The sequence below is a fragment of the Mixophyes fleayi genome, chromosome 2 (genome assembly GCF_038048845.1).
Source record: "Mixophyes fleayi isolate aMixFle1 chromosome 2, aMixFle1.hap1, whole genome shotgun sequence".
NCBI classification, from domain to species: domain Eukaryota; kingdom Metazoa; phylum Chordata; class Amphibia; order Anura; family Limnodynastidae; genus Mixophyes; species Mixophyes fleayi.
This window is the reverse complement of record NC_134403.1, coordinates 290,694,542-290,704,332: the sequence shown is the minus strand read 5'-3', so window position 1 is coordinate 290,704,332 and position 9,791 is coordinate 290,694,542. Positions and strand designations below refer to the sequence as shown.

General features: G+C 41.7%; 1 protein-coding gene across 1 annotated transcript in view; it reads right to left on the bottom strand.

Moving 5' to 3' along the window:
* Positions 1-699: 699 nt before the first annotated feature.
* SLC35A5 (solute carrier family 35 member A5) overlaps positions 700-9,791 on the bottom strand; it is a 315,996-nt gene continuing 306,904 nt past the window's right edge. Inside the window, exon 9 of the transcript XR_012688160.1 lies at positions 700-713. The gene's annotated coding sequence lies outside the window, so the exon portion shown is untranslated. The remainder of the gene's footprint in view (positions 714-9,791) is intronic.

Genomic DNA, 9,791 nt, shown 5'->3' with positions numbered 1-9,791 from the left:
CCATAATAGCGGAGAGTCTAGCAATCTTACCTACGCCGGGCCAACAGGAAACGGTGGGGAGTCAAAGCAGTGAAAACACAGGATTTGCTATGCTGAAGAGTGGTGACTACAAGAAAATGGCCACCACTCTTCAGCTTTAGGTGTAGCCATTAATTACTTTCTGCCCATTCGCCTCGCCCAGTATGAAGGAGAGATAAATGGGAAGAGGGTACAGTTCAGGAGCCACTTATCTATACTCAGCTCATCACCCACCTTCTACAGACCACTATCGCATCTGCACATCCAACTTCCACTTATAACAGCTTCTGTACAACAAACTATTATGACCAGCACTCCACAGCTACAGACATATAAATGGGGAGAGGGCTGAGAGAGTGGAGGTGGGGGAGAGAAATGAGGTGAGAGAAAAAGAGTCCTGGGAGAAGATAGGAATAGGTGAAAGGAATTGGGGGACAGACAGAAAAACAGAAAGAGGGGAGGAGGGAGCGTTAGAGGGTCTGTGAGAGAAATAAAGTGGGGGAAAGGTGGTGAGAATGGTGGAGGGAGGAGTGAGAGGGGTCCGATATATACACTCCTGGGTTGCACTAGATACACACATGGGTGGGGGGCTTGACAACCTCTTTGGGTGAAGCAGGACACACGCCCTTAGACGGCGCCTAGGTGTGGCTTCCACAATCTCCCTGAAATGGTTTTTCTAAAGTTGGCAAGTATGCCTATAATAATTTAAAAAAGTAGTGTTTAAATAAACTTTTTTTATTGTTAATTACTTAGCTGGACCTATTTATATATATTAATTGAACATATTTTCACATTTCTTGATACATAATATTTGTAATGCCATGATATCATCTAATTACAGGGTCTATTTTGCAGTACTTTTTAAATGTTTGCATTTATCTGATTTTATGTTTTTGATAAAATAGCGTTTTTGTACATTCTTGTTTGATTTATAAATTGGCTTTGGGTTACATTATGTTTGGTTTACAACTCATTTTTGCCTTTCATTAGATTATACTAGTTAGAGATTTTAACAAACACCTGTACATCCTGTGCAATGCACATACATTTGGACTTCATGGACTCAATACCTAATTTGGTATAAATTGATGTGTTGTTAGCAGGACATATTTTTCTCTACTTTCAAGTTGAGTTATGCAAAGGGGATTTTCCATAGATCTTCAGGATGTTTACTTCCATAGCCTTGTTGCAGTTCATTAGCAAATATTCCCTGGGTTCTGTGTCATATGACAGCATATCCCGTTCACCTGTCTTCCCTGTGGTCTGGCAACATTCCCAAGGACTTTCACCAAGCTATTGTCACGGATCTGCTAGAAGTGAAGTCTACTTGCTGGTGTTGAAGCTGTTAAGCTAGGAGTCTAATGTGCCTCTGCAAGAGGGTTTGGAGTTTGCTGCAGGATGCTCGCAGGGCCTGACCCTCCAAGTTAGCCACCAGTGAAGCAGTAGTTGAACAGGTGTAGTCATGCAGTTGGAGGTCAAACCTTTCGGGCAAATGAAGTACAAAAGGATCAGGCAAGATCTGACAAGAGTCAGAAAGACAGGGGTCAAACCAGGAAATCTAAGCAAGCCAAAGGAGAATCCAAAAGCAGGGTCAGGTGAAGCTGGGTCAGTAGCCAGGAGGTAAAACAGAGTGTAGGGAAAAATTCAGGAGGGCTGGAGCATAAGTGGACCTTGATACTCTGGCACTCTAATGGCGCCAGAGCCTCCCTTAAATAGTGTGTGATAGTTCCTGATTGGTGGCAGTGGAATCAGAAGACAGCTGACCGCCGACAACAGGAGGTGAAGAGTGTCCTGTTGCCTAGCAACAGAGACGCAAGGGATCTGCTTATGCTCCCGCAGACGTCTGGCCCAGGAAAGAAGAGGCATCACGTTGCTAGGCAATGGAATCCGATTGCACAGTAGAGGAAGGCGGCCATCCCAGGCACCTAATGAATGTGCGGGGACAGCGCCTGACAGCTATTAATTACGTTGGAGGCGATTGCTCACTGACCCTATCTTAATGACATTCTAGTGACAGAGAAGTAAGAGCACATATTTTTGTCCTAAAATAGCTCAAGTAATGGCCAGCAGGAACACAGCTGGGTCATAAACAAAACAAAGAGTCATCTTATGCTGTAACAGTGGATAACATTTCTGGGGATCCATATTGACACTGTACAAAACAAAGTTTTTCTCCCAAAAGAGAGATGCATCAAAAAACAGTCCTTGTCTTATCATCAGATTACTATATGAAGATGCCTTCACTGCCTAGGAATGCTTACCTTCAACATTGGAATTCTCCCCTGGGAAAAATGGCACATAGGAAACCTCCAGTTAAATTTACTCACTCAATGGGATCATAGATAAAGCTCTCTGAATCATGCCATCTGATTGACAAGAACCACCAGGGAGTCTCTCAACTGGTGGCAATATCCAAAACTAGGAGTATCTCTTAGGACCAGATTGGATAATAAACTCATGACAGACTCCAGTACTACAGGCTGGGAGGCTTGTTTTCTGTGAAAACTAGCACAGAGTGCATGGTCACAGAATGAAAAAAAATTACACACAAATGTTCTGGAAATTAAGGCAGTCTGGAATATAATCTAATGTTTTATTTTCCCTTACAGGGAAAGTGTCTCAGGGAATTCTTGAACAACAGGATTGTAATCACCTTCATAAATCATCAAGGAGCTGCAAGGAGCAGGAATATAATGGCAGTAGTAGCAAAAGTCATGTCATGGACTGAGATACCTGTTAAGTTTCTCCCAGCACTTCATGTAGCAGGCAGACAGAACATCATATCCAGTTATCTCAGTTGACTATTTCATCTAGGAGATTGGACTCTGCAACAGAAAATGTTCCAGTTGCTAACAAGAAAATTTGGGCTCCCTGAAATAAGCATAAGGGTTACAAACAGAACTCCAAAGTTCCCAGATTCTTCTCTCACCAGAAAGTTCCAGGAACAGTAGGAATAGATGCTCTTGTAATCCCATGCACCTTTGAATGAAGGTATGTCTTCTCTCTGGTTCTTCTCATTTCTTGCACCCTGAAAAAGATTAAAAAAATAACAGCGGTCATAGCAATCCTTCCATTCTGGATGCAACACCCTTCGTTGTCAGTAGCTAGTGAAATGTTTTGGGAGCAACCGTGGTCTCTACCTCTTCAACCAGACCTCCTACACCAAGGCCCAATTCTTCAGCCAATTCTAGGACTATCTATGATGTCATGGAGATTGAGCGATGACTGCTCAGAAATAAAGGAACTTCTACAGGCAAGAAAAAATAACTCTTTGGTGGTTTATTATAAAATTTGGAAGAAGTTCATTATATGTGCTGTCAGCCTAAGTTGGATGTAGCTTTGGCTACTATTGCACATAGTTTTGATTTTCTTCAAGATGGCTCTAAAGGTATCCCAGTGTTTTAATAGATACTACGTTAGCTTCAGAAAACCTTATTATCCATTTTTTTAACCAGTGAAGATAATATGTCCTTTTATTGTCCATTGTGGCACCATGGAATATCAATTTAGTTCTCAACACTCTAATCCTTTGCAAGAGGTTTCACTAAAAGGGTTACACTGAAGGGGTATTTATAGTGGCAATTACTTCTGCCCATAGAAATGAAGGACTAGAGGTTTTGTAATGCAAAGAGCACAGATGAGGTAGTTCTAAGGACTAATGTAGCTTTCCTACCTAAGGTACTGTCATTTCATGTAGCAGACAAATACTTGATAGCTTATTTGTACACTGAAATTTAAAGTTGATATTTGTGTGTTACATGGAAAAACAGTCAGTATTTAACTTATGTGCAAAACAGAATGCTAATTTGCACCCCTTGCATTGTAACATGGTTTTGTCCAGGAGACTGAAATAAGAAGTTTCTCAAGTTAAGATCCTTAATAAATCAGACCCCTGGTGGTTTTTGACCTCCCTATTGTTGTTGCTTGGATAAATCCCATTTTAATGGCTTGCAGGGAGGATTGAAGATGAAAGAAGCAAATTATAGTTACCATTAATTTATTTTCCTTAAAATATTTCATGGCAGCTGAATATTCTACCCAGTTTGATGAGTTCACACTTATGTATTTTAGGAACAGAATGGGAGTCGCTCAAAGAGAGGTGGAGCTGCACTATAAATGAACGCATGAGAAGGAGGTGTGGTCACCTCCCAGGGGCATGTCCAGTGTTTCCAATGGGTTGGGTTGTCCCGTCCCCTTCTCACCTATAACACCCTTGAATGTCGCACGCACCAGAGGAGCAGTAGTGAAGGGAAATACCCAACAACTTTTTGGCACCATCGGCACACAGTCTTCCGATCAGAACGGTGGGACAGAGCCCTCAAATTGGCACTGCCCAGCCTAAATCAAGAGATTTGGAAGGTATGCTGCTTTAGCATCTCATTGCATCTCAACAAACCAAGTTGCAGTGTAAGAGGCACAAATGCACTTTTGTCATGCAGGGAAAAAGCTTTTGTCTGTAGCAAATATATACTGGAGAGGCTTGTTTTTGCACTGTGAGGTGCCCCCTCCCAAATCGAAATCTGTCCAGACATTTTAAACTTGCTTCCCCATTAGCGCAACATGGTTTTGCCAAGGTTCACAATTGTACCTTCTAGCCTGTCTTACTCTTAATTCTATATGAGGCCATATATGTGTAAGTAAGCCAGTGTAAATGCAACATTGAAATATACTGTATATACAGTATGTGACACACTAAATAAAGATGGCCCTTATGTTCCTTCACCTCATGAGGATTTGAGACATAAGTAAGGGAAAAGTTGCAATTAATTAAGGTGGTCATCCAAATGTTACAGTTGGCAGATCTTTTAAGTGATCTTTTTACATTGCTGGCATACATATTATTTTTACGATTGCAGTCCAGCAATATGTTGAATCAAGCACCAGAATGTACACACTTCCAAAAAAAAAGCCAAATGTGGATGTACACCTGTACACATGCAAGGCAACCAGATGCGCACATTTGTGCATAGAATAATATGTTGCCTCTCTACATTTTCAGTAATTAATAATGTACTTGTACAGTGTGCTGATATAGAATGCACATCAGAAATGAGGCATGTAAGAGATTTGTTAATTGTTTTGGCATGTATATATTGATAGGAAACTGACAATAGTTAAATACAAGCATTTTGTATGTTGTACACATTTTAATCATACAGTTAATGGTGCTTGTTTACTGTTATTATGTCACTATATTGTGTACAGTACTTAGTGATTCATGTGATGTTTTTTGCCCTTGCAGGAGTGTTGCATGACTCAAAATAAACTAAATAAAATTGTTTATACGCTGAAATGACGGGTGTTCCCTTGAGGTCAGTACAGTGTGGATTTCCTCAGCAGTTTGTGATAACAGTGAGCATTCAGTGATGTGCAAATATTTATCAGCAGAGTATTGATCTGAAAAAAAAAATATTGTGATTTCAAAAAGTAAAACAAGAAAAACAGACATAAGCTACTTATAAAAGCTTATGAAGACTATTACTATGTGCACAGCTTGTAAACCTATAAAATACCATCACTAAGTCATTGTGGAATTAGTGATTTACATAATAATGTTATCATTTCTTAAACATTATTTTCTTGCCATTAGGATTTACCATGTAAATGTGTTGGGTCATCCTCCTTCTTCATTGGAAAATCTCTCAAAAAGAATATTAGCCAAAAGAAATAACATTCGGGGCAGATTCAATTCAGCTCTATGTGCCACCAGACATGACCTCGATGTCCTCCTGTGCACATTGCTGCCTATAACAGCAAGGAATTGGCGCTCATTTTTCTGTGTACCTCTATGGGGTGTGAGGAATAATGAAAGGAGAAACATCGCCATGGAGTGCCTTTGCAGATTGTTCCCGGAGGCACTCTGCGGCACATCACGCTGTATAGAATCTTTCTCCTAATTAGCATTTAAATTTACAACATTCACTTCTTGTGAATATGAAAGATGAGAGCAGTTGTTCACAGAAACAATTACTGAAATAATATAGGCAAGTTACTTGCATGCAGGGACTGTACCTAGGTGTAACAAGTATGTCATGTGCCCTCCCTTTTAATCCATTCCCTAGCACAAAATGTGGGTTCTACTAAGCATAAACAGCACAGCATCACCCAACTTTTTTTAATAGAGGTTTACAGTGTGTGTACTTGCATTCCTATATTTGTGGGGACATTGACCTGTTTACACACCAACACTTGGGGACCTTGGTCGTAGTGGGGACAAAAAATGAGATCCCTACAAGGCTTGCCAATGCCAGTCAATGCAGGGGACCTTGCTAATATACTCTGCATAAAAATCTGGCATGTCTCCACGAGTCACTTTTGTCAGACCAAAAGTGTGTATCTCTGATGTGGAGGGGAGAGTGTTTGCATGCCACTACTAGAGGTCAGTGCACGATACATACGTATGTCCCACTACAAGCAGGAAAAGGTTGCAGCTTTCCTGCCCTAATACACCAAACAGGGATAAGACATGTTGCATCCAGCTGCTTCTGAAAGTAAAGTGGGGGCAGTGGAGCTATTGGTGGCTCCGACTATAGCCCGAAGAGCAGTGGAGATGAGTATGCCCCTGACACTTCAGAGAAGAATGGTGCAGTGGTTATGTTCCATTGCCTGATGAACGTACAAAGTGAACGTATCCAGAAATGTGACCATTCTAAACCTGATGACAGCAGTGTTTTAAACACAGAAGGTTGGTGTCACGAATCGAGGTCTTAGACCTGTTTACACCACTTGGGGGTACCATATCACCGTACATCTCCCTTTTGGTCGGAGGCAGCATTCTATCCTGGGACAAGTGGGACTTCTGTCTGCAGTACTGGAGGCTGCCATATTGGGTGAGTCATTTGCTTTACATCCTACTGAGTCTGAACACCTGATCTCATCCACCAATTGGCTTCCTCTGCAGACTATAAGAATCTCCTACTACACTCAGCAAATTGCCAGTGCAACACTTTCCTAGTTCCTCGTTCCAGACTCCCACAGTTGTTGTTGGTTGCTGCTTTAATCCTGTCTGCTGTATACAGATCTCAACCATCATCCTTCGTGTGAATTCAGCTTCACCCTGTTTGCTGTTCTATGTATTTCTACCATTAACCCTCTGAGTATGTACATATTCATCGTGCATGCTGTTATATGAACTGCAAACCATTAACCCTTTGTGGGAATTCAGCCTCATCCTGTTGCTGTTATATGAACTGCAAACCATTTACCCTTTGTGTGGATTCAGCTTCATTCTGCCTGCTGAAATAAATACTTTGGTTATTTATTCCTCGTGTGGATTCACCTTCATTCTATCAGCTTGCATACAGATTCCAGCTGTTATCTTCTGTGTGGATCCTACTCTCATCAATCTGTTCCTGTCTCTCCTACTGGCTATCTGAGTCATCCACCTTCTGGAGCCATTTCTGTGTCTCGGGGTACCGACTTCCAGTTCCAGGCCTAAACCAGGTTCTGAGTTGTCTAGGGCCAGTTTCAGGCTTAGTCTGTTCAGGAGGTTGCCACCCCTGTATATCCTCTGCCTGAGTTATGAGTCTTCCCAGTCCCACTTGTGGTACTATATTTGCCTGAGTCTCTGAGTTCTTGGAGGTACTGAGTCTCTGGTCGTGGGTACAGGTACCCCTGTTCCTTCATCCATATTCCAGTCCATCAGCTCCAGATTCCAAGTATTTATTTCAGTACGGAGTCCAGTCCAGCATTCCTCCTCCTAACTTCCAGTATACGTGATTAGAGCAAGCTCTATGAGCAAGGCATTCATTCGGCTTCCCAGTTTCCACTACACTCCTGCCACAGCTAACCCCAGGGGTCCCGAGACAGATCCCAGAAACCCTATTTCTGTCACAGTTGGAAAGACAGCACGGTGTCCATCCAAGTGTTATTCAAAAACAGTAATTGCTGACAAAAAGTTGTATTGCCTATCCTGTGAGAAGACCCTCTTAAAAATAGCCCAGCATATGGAGCATGTTCATCATAATGAGAGTGAAATAGCCTGGCCATAAAATTCTCCATGCACTCAAAATAAAGGTGCATGTAATTGGCACATCTACGAAATAGAGGAAACTTTGTGCACAATGCTGAGGCGATAAGGACAGGACATAGCGTTCTGATACCATGCAAACTTCCAGACAAAGAAATTATTGCTGAAGGCTACATGCACTGTGCAGCCTACCAAGGCTTGTTTGCAAGAAAATACCTGTGGTGACACATGAAGAGATGTAAGCTAGAAAGAAGGGGCAACAGACCCAAATATATGTTTGTGAGACCAGCTGCCTTGTCACAATTCAGAGGTTCTGATTGCATATGCCTGTTTGCCCGAGAGTGTGGGGGAGAAACATCCCCACAAGCTGTCTTCCACGAAGCTTCGAAAGCACGTTGCCACTCTCAAAGATCCTCAACCTAAACAAAACAGAATTAGATCAGTTGGTGGACTTCCTTGGGCACGAGCTTGCCAAGATCAGCAAACATTTAATGACTCTTGAGAGTGGCTGGCTCCCTGAATTCAAAGGCAAGAAATTGGATGAAATGGACATTGATCTGGACGGTAAGTTTGAAATCTTGTGTCTGATGTATGGTTTTCACTTTTACCTTGGTCACTTACATATCTGTTTCTTTTAAAAACCGGTCCAGCTACAAAATGACAGGTCGGATGATGAGCAAGCCCCTGTGACAGTGAGACCCAAGCTGTGGAGGAGCAAATGATCAAGTTTATCCAAACATGCCGGGTGCCTGGAAAGCGTGATTGTGTTGCATGCCTCATGGCTGAAAGAATGAACTGGTCGGCTGTGAATTTCTACATGAAGAACCGTATAACAGCTTTAAAGAGAAATCAAACTTGATGAAACGATACGCAGTAGCTGACTATGAGTGTAACCTCCATGATTAGGTGTCGTGTGGCTGTCCTCTGGCAGCCGAAATAAATGAAACTTTCCCCACCATGCAGTACTTTGAGCACAGTAAAACTGTATATAAAGTGGTAATTCTGGTGACAATCAGCTTCTACACATACTCATATGATTGTCCTGTTGGCAGGGCATTTGGATAGGGGTGCCCCTATGCTTTACCTAGCAGCAAGGAGTTCACAGGATAACATTGGAGGAACATTAAATTAGTTCCGCATGCTATGTATAACCCTGCCACTGGAAGGTACAGAGCCCTCTTACTTGTGTACCAACCACTTAGTGCCAGAGTAAGTGTCACTGAAAATGGTAATGAGTTGTCAAATGTGACCAATGATGTTGGTGTGTGAACAAAATATTGTAGGGCATGGTTAGTGCCTAACAAGCGGACAGCTATAAGGTATACTATTATACTGACTACCTCATTTAAATCTATAAAACTCATAGGGGTTGATTCTGGGTTGATCGCAACAGGCATTTAGTACTAAAAATGTCGTAAGTGCCACTTCTGAAGTCATATACAACAGCTTTAGTTGTGCAGTAGCATATTTTGAGAGGGTTATAAATTGTGCTTGCCATTCTGACTTTGGGTACAAGATGAGTGATTACCTCTTGCACATAACCAATGTGTACAGGATGCGTGTGGATTCCAATCGGTGGGTGGTGTTGCAGTACTAATACAGATTCTAAAAGAAATAACCAATTCTGCCTTTAGTCCTTGCAGGAGCAGGTGCTAGTTACTAATAAAACGACAGTAAGAAGATAAATAGAAGTGAAAATAAGGAATTTTTCATTTTTTTATCGAACTACGACTTTCAGTGGACTTGCAATCAATTGTATATCAGTTGCATATTGGTTGTTCTGCAAATGAACTAGGCTCCACAT